Source organism: Phyllostomus hastatus, unplaced genomic scaffold (genome assembly GCF_019186645.2).
Source record: "Phyllostomus hastatus isolate PE091 unplaced genomic scaffold, TTU_PhHast_1.1 phas_contig_1048, whole genome shotgun sequence".
NCBI classification, from domain to species: Eukaryota; Metazoa; Chordata; class Mammalia; order Chiroptera; family Phyllostomidae; genus Phyllostomus; species Phyllostomus hastatus.
The window spans coordinates 180,763-192,458 of record NW_025333513.1 but is presented as its reverse complement, the minus strand read 5'-3'; the positions used below and the strand labels follow the sequence as shown (position 1 = coordinate 192,458).

Genomic DNA, 11,696 nt, shown 5'->3' with positions numbered 1-11,696 from the left:
TCTATCCTTTTAAATATAAAAGTGAAATGAGGTGAAAATGTAGTATCTTAACAGTGTTCCCTGAATTCTTTTAGGGAGAGAGCTATCTTTTTTAGGGGAAATAAGCCTGTTAGGTACCATTAACAGAAAATGAGATCTTCAGGGCATGAGTGTTGACAGGAAACCTAGCAATGGACAAATGCAGCTAAGATGTCTTTTTCTGTCTGAAAAGCCAGAGGAATTTGTTTTTACTCCAGAGAGGGCGAGATATAGAAGAGAATAGCAGGGCAGGGAGGAAAGGCAGCACCATATTTTTTGGACTATAAGACACCCCCCCCCCAACTGGGGAGCAATAATGGCTGTTAATGCTGCTGTTGAGTTCTGTTTACATTTACATTGGTGAAATAGTGTTGTTTATGTTATTAAACATTTTACCACATTTTTTGCTTCAAAATTTTTTTTCCTATTTTCCTCCTCTAAAACCTAGGTGTATTTTATGGTCCGAAAAATATAGATAATTTGGGGAAAGACCAGGCCCTAAGGGGTAAAGGGCCAGTTAGAGAAAACCTCAGTTGAGGAATTGATTGAGTTGACAAGATGTAGCTATATCTACTTAAAAGGAAGAAGGTACATGCATTATAGAGAAATGCAACAAATGTATATATAAATTTGTAAAGCCATGGAATGATTTGTGTAGAACCTCAGAATATTTATAACAGTTTATCAAAACCTAAAGTATATTTTTGAACAGGTTTAAAAGGTTTAACAGGTTTGAAGGTTTAAAAACCTTCCTTTAAAAAAAAGAAGTACCAAAGAAAACCTCAATTGGGGGTGAGAAAGGACTTTAAAGAATGTCTTTTGTGTGAGTTTAAACTGTTTGCAATGCATCACTTGTCCTGCCCCAGCGCCCAGAGTATCATAATGACTTCTGTACCCATGAATGTTCTGTGTGGGAAGAGGTGTGGGCAGTCCTCAGGAAGGGTGGAGTTTCATCTCCGCATTTCTGACTGCGGGACTGCAGAAGCCAGGCTGAAAAAGGAGTCTACTGTGAGACAATTGTCTTAAGGTGAAATGGCTGTAAAATCAGTATTTAACTAATAAATTTATCTGTACTGCTCAAAAAAAGAAAGAAAAAAGAAAAAGGAGCCCAGAAGCAGAAAGATTTAGGAGAATATTAATCCCCAGAGATTTGCAGAAATTTTATGGAAGGCTTTGACCTCTACTATCCATTCTCACTGTTACTGAAATGGCACCCGAGGGGTCCTGATACTGTTACCAAAACAAGTCCTCTCCCCTGGTGTCTTTCTGTTCTAGGTTTGTCTTCCTGCTGCCAGGTGCTAGGAGCTGTGGCTCTCAATGCCAGAGTTTGGTAAAAAGGAAAGGAACTATTTGTTCAAAAGTTATACAGGTTTAGAGTAAGGCAGAATGTCATCCCTAAAATCCCAAAGTCCCTTAAAACATCCACAAACACACAGTCCTTCCTTCCCCATTTTGCCCAACCAGGCCAGGCAGGGGTACCAGATCTCAGGAAAAAGAAGTCCATAGCTCTGCTAGACTCCCAGTTCCTCCCAGTAATCCGAGCTCAGCTGGGCAGGTCTCCCACAGTCCCCAGCACCATCAGCTGTGTTGCTGCCGGGATCTCCAGTTCTTAATCTGAAACGATGTGGCACGTCCTCCTGGCCCACCAGCGAGAGTCCTTTTACCCCTTTCCTTCCCGCAGGGTCTCGCATTGTCCTTCCTGTCTAGTCCTGTGTTGTCTCTTGTACATTTTTTCAAATCACTAAGAGAGAGCTCTGCATGGATGCTTTCCTGCTCCCTAAGCCATGTGGTCAAGGGAACCTCTTCTCCGCTCCCAAAACCTCATGGTTAAGCCCCCACATGGCTGCTGTGCCTGGGTTTAAATCCTGAGGCAAATCTTCCTGTGTAACCCCATTCGGGTCCGTCCACAATCGGCTACAACTGCTAGCACTCCTGTATTTTTTCAGCCTTTCTTGGCTGCCATACTTAGTCCAGGAAGGCATGGTCTCATTGTGTGGAGACAACCATCTACAAGCTCTCATCAAGCGCTGTAAGGGGAGCTGCCTCCCAGTTACATCATGGGTTTAAGTCACGCCCATCTCCCAAGTTAGCCTGCCGTTGATATGCAAAATAACCATTTTTCGTATGGGTATGAAGCTGGGCTGTTATTATTGATATGCAAAATAACTCTCAATGGCCTTGCTCCATGCGTCCCATCCCCCAGTCAGACTTGTGGGGCTGAGGATTTCCTATATTCCAAGTTCTGGACCCCTTACAAATTCCTGCTTTGGGGGACCCCAACTGCACCCCATTACATTGCTTCAATCTCAAAGGGCAAGGAGTTGATATTTGAATTACAAAAGTTATGCATATTCATTTTATTTTTATTTTACAAAATAATTTATTTATTTTTAGAGAGAGGAGAGGGGTGGGAGAAAGGGAGAGAAACATCAATGTGAGAGAGAAACATTGATTGGTCACCCCTTCCTTCCACTTAACCAACAGAGCCACACCAGCCGTATTAATGAAAAAAACTAGAAAACAGCCCTTGCTGGTGTGGCTCAGTGCATCGAGGACCAGCCTGCAGACTGAAAAGCACTGGTTGGATTCCGAGTTAGAGCACATCCAGGTCCTCTCATCCACTGAGAAGTAACCATCCGATGTATCTCTCACATATTGATGTTTCTCTCCCTCCCTTTCTTCCTCCCTTCCACTGTCTAAAAATAAATAAATAAAATCTTAAAATCTTAAAAAAAATCCTAACCCTAGAAAATAAAAAGAGAAGCGGAAAGGACAAAAAAAATCACTCAGCCCTGGCTGGCGTAGCTCAGTGGATTGAGCTCAGGCTTTGAACCAAAGTGTTGCAGGTTCGATTCCCAGTCAGGGTACATGCCTGGGTTGCAGGCCATGATCCCCAGCAACCGCACATTGATGTTTCTCTCTCTCTCTTTCTCCTTCCCTTCCCTCTCTAAAAAAATAAATAAAAAATAAAATTTAAAAAAAATCACTCAGTAGTTCTACCATCTAAATATCTAAGGGTGTGGCCTGAGATACATATGCCAGAGGGGAGGGGTAACCTTTAAATATAGTGGAGAGGAGGAAGTTACCCATTGATCATATATCCCTGAGTTAAGATGACAAATGCAGCTTCTTCCACCAGACTTTGTCCCAGCTGCTAGATCCTTTTTTTTTTTTTTTTTTTTGAGAGGGGAAGGGAGGGAGAAAGAGAAGGAGGGAAACATCAATGTGTGGCTGCTTCTTGAGTGCGCCCCCCACTGGGGACCTGGCCCGCATCCCAAGCATGTATCCCAACCAAGAATCGAACCTGCCAGCCTCTGGTTCATAGGCTGGCTCTCAATCCACTGAGCCACACCAGCCAGGGCTTTTAAAAAATATATTAATTTATTTTTACTTTTAAAATTATTTATATTATTTTTTATAGGTACTTTTTAATAGTATATGTGAAAGGGCTGGTTGGGATAACAGTTCCCTTCCAGGTCCTAAAGACCTGGGTTAAGAAGCAAGAATAGAATTTTCTACAACAGCAGGGAGGATGCCCCCCATTTATGTGGACAAGGGTATTAGATAAGTACATGGGAAGATAGGTAAGAAGTCCGGAACCATAAATTTCTAGTTGCAAAAGCCTCTCGAAGGAGGAAAGTCCTTTTATTATAATTACAAGCAGCGCAATCTCCTCCAGGAGAGTCTGGCTGGAGTCTGAAGATTCGGGGCCTGTTGCTTCCTTACAGCATGTCACGCACCTTTTCCTCATTGGGTGATGAAGAGGCTATACTGGATGATCCTCTAGTTCCCTTCCAACTTTAAATTCCTTTTTGTGTTACTTGCTAGACTTGTTTTTCAGGCCTGGCACTGCCTCCCAGTCCCTTCCCCAGCTGCCACGCCCGCATCTCCCACCAGAGTGCGCTGCATGCAGGCCCAAGGCAGCGTGCAGTGGGCGGAGTGGCAGAATAAAGGAATGTCCAGAAGGCGTGGTGATTGGCCCCTTCAGGGGTGGAAAGGGGCGTGGAGAGGGGGCGGGGAACCCGAGCTGCGCGGTAACGTCACTATGTCAGGGGCGGGGCCGGGCCGCGCAGCGTGTGACGCCGCAGCCGCGGCGGAGCTGGGGATTAATGGGAAAAGTTTTGGCAGGAGCCTGCGGAGCCTGCGGAGCCTGCGGGACGGCTGTGGTGGCGCGAGAGGCTACTGGGACAGGTCAGTCCAAGTCGGGAGAAGCGGGTAGGCAAGCAGCGGAGGTAAACGTCGGGCCCGGGCTGAGTCCACCCACGGGGCTGGGACGCAAGGCCAGGAGGGGCGTGGGGTGGGGAGAGCCGCAGGGGTCCACGGACGCAGCCGCTACTGCTTCGCGCCGCTTGGACCCGGTGCAACCTGCGGTGGTCCGTTGCTGCCCTGGCGCCCCGCCGCTTCTGTGCCTCCAGCCCTTTGGACCTGCACTGCTGTTTGAGCACGAACTGCAGGCCTCCCCATCCTACTCTGTGACCCTACTTGGGCCTCGTGGCTCCGTCTCCTCCCACTTCTGTGTTCCGAGAGCCGGGTCTCGGGCTTGGGGTTTTCTCCTATTCCTCATCCTTGCCTCTGACACCTTACTTTATTTCTTATCTGGTGTCCCCAAATCCATTGCCCCCTATCCAGGGTCTCCGTGGGGATCTTCTCTGTCCCCCTCGTTATCCTTGTCTTCTGCCTTCGTCCTTCCTCCATCCTTTCTCTCTTTTCTCATCCCTGTCCCTTCTTTCCCCCGTTGCCTGGTCGCTCTCAGTATTAAGATTCCCCATCACCTTCATCGTGGTGTTAACTAGGCTTTTTCAGCCCCGTGCTTGCTTACCCTGTTTACCTAAGCCTCTGCTATCCTGGCTACTCCCCCATCTCCCATCTTCACCAGAGGGTCTGTTTTTACCCCTCTCTCTGATTTCTGTATTGTCCCTGTCAGCTACCTCCCCTTCTCTCCAGTGTTGCTTCAGGGAGAAGCATGAGCTCCACACACTAGTGTGCTTTTCCCTCCACCTGCAGTTGAGATATTGGTGGGGTTATAGGGTGTTCAGCTCCTGACTGAAGTCAGGAACTGAATTCTGAGGTAAAGAACAGGTTGGTTATGTCTGCGTGGGAGAATTTCCTGGAGTGTTGCATCAGGGATGATGTTCAGTTTGTAGACCATTGTAATCTCAGCTTTAATGCTTCTTCTTTATGGGTTTGTTGACTTCCAGGAACCCTTGGGAAGAGACTGGCCGCCGAGTTGGGTGTGTGCCAGGCCTAGCTGGAGGCCTCTTCCAACTCTTTTCCCCTTCCAGGAAACAGGCTCTGTAACTTTGTGCTCTGAATGTATTGAACATATTTAAACCACAATACCCCAGCCCTTTCTCTGCCCCGACTCCCACCTCTGCCCTGTGCCTCATCCCCAAGAGCTAAGGGAAGTCTTTAGAAGATATGTCCCAGAGAATGCCTGTGTTTCTCAACCTTTTTCCTCTGTACTGACTCCAGAATTTTTTTTCCTGTTTGAGTTTTAAATAGATTGCTGCCCGATAGCTCTAGGGCTGGCAGACATCTGTCCCTTTTATTATTGGTGGCTTGAACCAGCTGCTGATTTTCCCTTGTGCATCTCTGATCCACTGGCCTCCAGTGTTGGTCACTCACTAAGCAGGTTCTCTTGAAGTTTCTCCCTCCATTTTCCTTGGGAGCTTGATTTCCTGTTGATCCAAGAGTTGACACTGAAGTTCTCTTCATTTCCTAGGTGTGACATTGAATGTCAGGTCACTACCTGCCTGGGCAGTTTGTGGGGCTGCATTAGTTAGACTGTCAGGAACTTCAGTTCCCCCTAGTCATAGAGATCATTCTGTCTGGGGCTAGAGAGCCCACCACCTTTGTGCTATGTCTGGGTACTTACTTAACCTTCTGCAAGGTAGAAAGTTCTTTTCAGATGTCTTCAATTTGAAGTCCTTTGTTTAACGTTAGCCCTCTAGAGAAATCATCAGGAAATAACATATCCTCTGTTTCTGCCCAGTCTGGTCTTGGAGGATTCAGAAAGCGTGACCCACTCTCCATTTAGAAGTGAAGGCCTGTTGTCTCACCTGGCTCTGGGTTTCTAGGTCTTCTCTTTTGAGGATCACGCTCTCTCTCTTTGAGCCAGAATTGGACACAAAATTGGCAACTTCCAGGAGCTTTGGTGGAGAGCCAACTAAACCAGCTAGACCAGACTTTAAAGTTTTGGAACCCTCTTGTGCACAGAACTTTTCTGAGAAAGGAATAGGATCACGGATGGCTGAGTCAGTCCCCTTTCTGCTGAATTCATGGGACCCTTCCCAAGAGGCACTTTAGGGAATTTGGGCAGAAGAGACCAAAAGGGGTCCCTTGTTCCTATGAAAACATCCCTCTGGGGTTTTAATGGGTCATTCTAATGAAGTTGCAGTTGTATGTTTGGTGGTAATTTAGTTTAATCTCTGGCTCCCAAGGATTTTGCCTGACTCTTGAGCAGTTTGCTACTCCTCTGTCTTTGCTCACCTTCACTCTCCACTGAGGAGGTAGATGAGAAGGACTTGAGAAGATGTTAAGTTCAGTCCTTGTGAAGCAGCTTGGCCGCCAGCAGCTCTGGCTGGATAGCTTCTTGCAGTTTGTCCCCTCTGTCGTTTTCTTTGTGGGTAGTCATGATTGTCAATTACCAAGTTTCCACTCAGTGATTTTTATGGAGCCTGGGTCAGCCTGCCTCTCTTTTTCAAAGGTGTGAGCAGACAGGGTTCTGACATTATTCTACAGATGGTGTAGCCTATCACTTCCTTGCTTTAATGAACTGAGTTTACTGAACCCCTCATTTGTTTGGCTGCCTTCCTCCCTGCCCCTTCACTGCTACTTTCTTCTTTGGTGTGTGCCTCAGCCTACTCAGGAAGAACTGCCGTTACTCAGCCTGCCAACTCCACCTGTGGTTCCTCAGACCCCTTCCCCCAAGACCCGTGAGAGGACAGCTAGTGTTGGATGCTGGCCTGGGAAGCCAGTGGGCCCTGCTGTGGGTAGACTGCAGCTGTCCCAGGCCTGTGGGTGCTGGCATGTGGGACTGGGGAGCTCCTCTCTCTCAGGAGGAGTCAGACCTGTCACTTCTAAAGGCTTCACCTATATCCTGTCACTGAGCACCCCTCTCCTAGGGTGTGCCCTGCCATCTGGCAAGCTAGATTGTGGGGCTCTCCTGCAAATGCCAGGAGCTGTGCACTATCCGCACGGGGAACACTTTTTCCTCCCTATGCGGCATCTCTGTGGACTCTGTCCTGCTAGGCTCTTGCTCGTGTTGTGTCAGAAGTTCTGTGTGTGATGCCCTTGTCTGTGCCGTGTTGTCCCACATTGCCCAGCGGCTGCTGCTTGTAGGTGGTTTGTTGTCCCTGAGCATTTTTCTGTGCCTCTGGATCTAGGGGGAGGAGCTACTTGCAGCAGCTGAGTTCCATCGTGTCAGAGGAGAGCTGGGCACTTGCTTGAGCCTGGCAGGGAGGAAGTGTCGCTCACATCAGATTTCAGACATGTGGGTGTTCTTGCTTGGTAGGTAGTTCCTGTCTTCACAGCTCAGAGGCTGGTGACTGGGGTGTGACTCCAGTCCCGTCTCCATGGGCTTTGGTGAAGGAATCAAGTATGACTCAGGGAATCTCCATTTATGATCTGCTACCCACTGGGAGTGCTGGGCTCTAGCTCTTTCTTCACCTTGCCAGCTCCTTCTGCCCCACCCTGGTACAATCAGCAGAGCCGGTGTCTTCTTACTTGGAAATGAGCAGACTACTTCCAGGATTGGGAAATATTTGCTGACTCAGGCTCAGAATGACAACATATCAGGGTATGTGTATGAGGGACACAAGCGGAGTCAGTGTGCCTTAGGAGCACTCTTAGAGCCCTAGTGTTTAATTATAACAAGTTAGAGCTGCTTTTCTGACCCCTGGCACCTCTGAGCTAAAGATGTTGGGTTTCTTTCTGTCCTGCAGTGTTGCGTGGTGTTTTGGGCATGTACGTGGTACTCACACAGTGGCTTCTGCTCACCGACAGATGAGGACAGATGCACCAAAGAGGTAATCCCATCTTCCTTACCCAGGGCCCTCTAGCGACTGACACACACACCCCAGATTTAGGGTCCTGGCCTAGAGGATGAAATAGTTTCACTAGGGCTGAGTCCCAGATCCCTGGTGCCTGTTACAGTATCTGGTACTTGTCACTTGCACATAACAGGCACTTAATAAATAATTATTGAATGTCTGTGACTTACATAGTTTTTGTGGGAGCATTGAGATTTTCACCTCTACACCCGCTAAAACATAAACTCCACAAGGACAGGGACTTACTTTGTTTCCTGTTGTGTCTAGGACAGTGCCTGGGACAGAAGATGCTAAATAAATCTTTGTTGAATGAATAAATGCTCTTTCAACACACTCTCTTCCCTGCCCACTGGGTGCCAGGCCACGAAGGTGGTGTTTATCATTCTCTTTTCACTTGTACGACAGACATTTTTGAGTGTCTACTATGTGCCAGGCACACTACTGGCACTTAGGTAATGACGATAGTAAAAAAACCCCACCAGAATCAATCCCTGTCTCGTGGGTCAGTAGTTTGCTGGCATATGTGAGAGCTGGGCGTAATACACAGAATTCTTTCTTCCATCCCTGCAGGGGTAGTGGGTCCCTACCAGAGTCTGAACAATGCTCTGGGCTTGACATCGCCATTTCCCTGTTTTCGGGTTGCCTGGCAGGTTTTAGAGACTCTCAGAAGGGGAGCTCCAGGGAATTGGATGTTCATTGTCCCAAAGAGAGAGGCTGAGCTCTGGTGGGGTCCCTGCTGGGGGCCGGGGAAACGTGGGACTCCTGTCCAATTTGTTTTGGTCTCTGAGTTTCAGCGGTTCCTGCAGTTGTTTATGGGCTTCACTTCCCTTTCTCTGCTTTAACAGCCCGTGGGCTTTCCTGTTGCCACACAGGGTGCTGAGCCCATGTGTCTCTGTCTGTGGGGGTCAGATTGTTTGTGGACCTTGCAGGAAGGCCTCAGGCAGGGGCCCCTCCTATCCTAAACCCATACCAAGGCCTTTCCTCTGAAGGAAATGTGAAGGAGGAAGAAGGGGGGCTTGGGAGGCCTCTGAGATTCCTTGACAGGAGATGAAGTGGAAGTTCCCCTGAACAGGCAGAGCTGCTGAGTTCAGTTGATTTGCTTTGTCATTTGTTTCGGCAGCAGCTGGCCGTTGTGGCAGCGATGTGTGTGTGTCCAGGGGTCAGTTGTTCGGTTCATCCCTGAGCTGGACTCCCCATTCCAGCTTGAAGTGTTCTTGTTTAGCTTCCCCTGGCAAAGTGAGGCTGTGGCTTTATCAGGTTTTTCAGTATTAATATCAATATAAAAAACCCCGGTGTTCCCATCTTAGTCTTTCCTATCTGAGGCACTTTTGGGGGCCAGGTGCAGTGAGGGGTGTTTCATACATGGTCTCGGGCCCCAAGAGTGTGGAGTCTAGGTGGGGAGAGAAGACATACGCACAAAAAGGGTTTTAAGACGCCAGAGAGCTGGTGTGTACTGAGAACATGCCGCTGTCCAAGGACGCTCACTCAGAGGAGCCTGTCATCCCTGAGGGTCGGCTTTGTCCCTGAAGGGTTTCAGATTGGGCTTGAAGGAGAGGTGGTTCATTTTGAAGTCAACTTTAGACTGTTGTAAAACAGTGATTCTCAAACTTTTGGCCTTGAAACCCTTTTACGCTCTTAAAAATTATTAAGGGCCCCAAGATCTTTCATTTACCAAATTGGAAATTAAAACTGAGAAATTTTTAAGAATTACTAACTTATTAATTCATTTATCATAATAATACTTAAAACCCACATTTCTCACAGATGAAATTTTTAATGAAAAACAGCTATTTTACAAAACAAAAATGTTGTGAAGGGTGAGATTGTTTTACATTTTGCTAATCTTTTTAATGTCTGGTCTAATGGAAGGCAGCTGGATTCTCATAACTGTCTTTATGTTCAACTTCTTAAAATACATCTTATTTGAAGGAGATGAAGCAAATCTGATTTCACATGGAAATCTAGTTGAAAATGAGAGGGTTATTTCATTCTGTTTTGCAGGTAATTGTGAATATTCTTTGACAAAGATGATACCAAAACTTGACAAGTGGTAGAGTGATCCTGAGGGTTAGTTGGAATGTGGGGTCCGAAACCCTGTCTGCAGGCTTTTTGTGCTTTGTGGCCTTGAAATCCCTCTTGCACTTTGAATTGGATCTTTTACTTTGAATTTGTCATCAGTTCACTGAGTTGTAGAGATCTTGTAAATGTTGGCATTTCATTTTACAACATCAGTGAATAATATTCATTAATAACACCAATGATCTCACAAAAAGTCTTCAAGTATTGGGAAGCTGTCGAGTTTGCAGTGGTGGATACAGGTTTTCCATCATTTTGAATTTCTCATGAAAGCTTGGTATTTTTTTTACCATTGGTCATATACTGTCAGATTTTTTTTTTCTTGAAGTGCATGTGTCACTCATTAATTTTCAAGAAAAGTTTGTCAAATACCCAAATCTAAATAATTATAATTTGTTCATTTTTTCCAAGTAAAAATTGTGTTTCATGAGAAAAGTGGCTAGTTTAGCTTGCAACTCACTCACACAAATGCTTTTTTGTATAATTTCTATTTTGTAACAGAAGATTTAAAAGACATGTACTCAAGGGTCAAGATTTAATAAATTAGTTTTTATTGGTTCATCTAAGACATTCCTAAGTGAAATTGGCACTTTATTATCTTTAATGGTTCTGTGGGTTAACTGGGCTCAGGTGGGCGGTCCTCAGTTGGGGGCTGTAACTTGCTGTAGTCAATTGGGCGCTGGGGCAGGAGTCATCTGAAGGCTCAGCTGGCCTGGATGTCCATGCTGGCTCACTCATGTGCTGGCACTTGGCACGGGCTGTTCACTAGAGTGTGTGCATGTGGCCTCTCCATGTACCTTGGGCTTCTCACAGCGTGACAGTTGGATTCTGGGTAGAAACATCCCAAGAGTGAGTGTACTGACAGATCCGTGCATAAATGGCGAGGTTTCTTATGACTTTGCTTTAGAAGTCACAGTGTCACTGATGTATTTTCTTGATCATAAGACCAGTTCAGATACAAGGGGGGGTCTGCACAGGGGTGTGAATGCCAAGAGGCATGATTTATTGGGAGGGAGAGAGGCCTCCTGGAGACCAGCATCTCTTATGTGAGGTAACTTGGCCTGTATCTGAATACTTCTAGGAGAAAAGTGCATCTTCTCGTGGTTTCTATTCTCAGAAACCATTGTTGGCAGTATCTAGGTTGATAGCTTTTGAAAGCCAGATGAAGGAATGAGCACTTTGGGCAGTAGGTAGCCATTGGTGGTTTTGAGTAAGGAGTGATTGTATTAATGTTGCAAAAAAGGGGAAATGAATGGAGAAAAAATGGAGGTAGAGAGGTTGGGTAGGAGACTGACTACTGCAGTAATTTAAATGTTAGGAAATTCTTCCTCATATAATTTTGAGTTTCTTGCCCTGGCTGATGTGGCTCAATGGATTGATTGCTGGCCTGGGAACTAAAGGTTTGCTGGTTCGATGCCAAGTCAGGGCAGATGCCTGGGTTGTAGGCCGGGTCCCCAGTTGGGCATGTGCAAGAGGCTACCGATTGATGTTTCCCTCTCACGTCAGTGTTTCTCTCCCTCTCTTTTTTCCTCCTCTTCCCCAAATAAATAA

General features: G+C 46.5%; 1 protein-coding gene across 6 annotated transcripts in view; it reads left to right on the top strand.

Moving 5' to 3' along the window:
- Positions 1-4,072: 4,072 nt before the first annotated feature.
- The window catches only part of PPARD (peroxisome proliferator activated receptor delta), an 82,430-nt gene continuing 74,806 nt past the window's right edge, over positions 4,073-11,696 (top strand). For 5 of the 6 annotated variants that reach the window (XR_006785261.1, XM_045835232.1, XM_045835212.1 and 2 more), the window contains exons 1-2: positions 4,073-4,209; positions 7,962-8,045. The gene's annotated coding sequence lies outside the window, so the exon portion shown is untranslated. The remainder of the gene's footprint in view (positions 4,210-7,961; positions 8,046-11,696) is intronic. The other variant, XM_045835226.1, reaches the window with a different exon arrangement.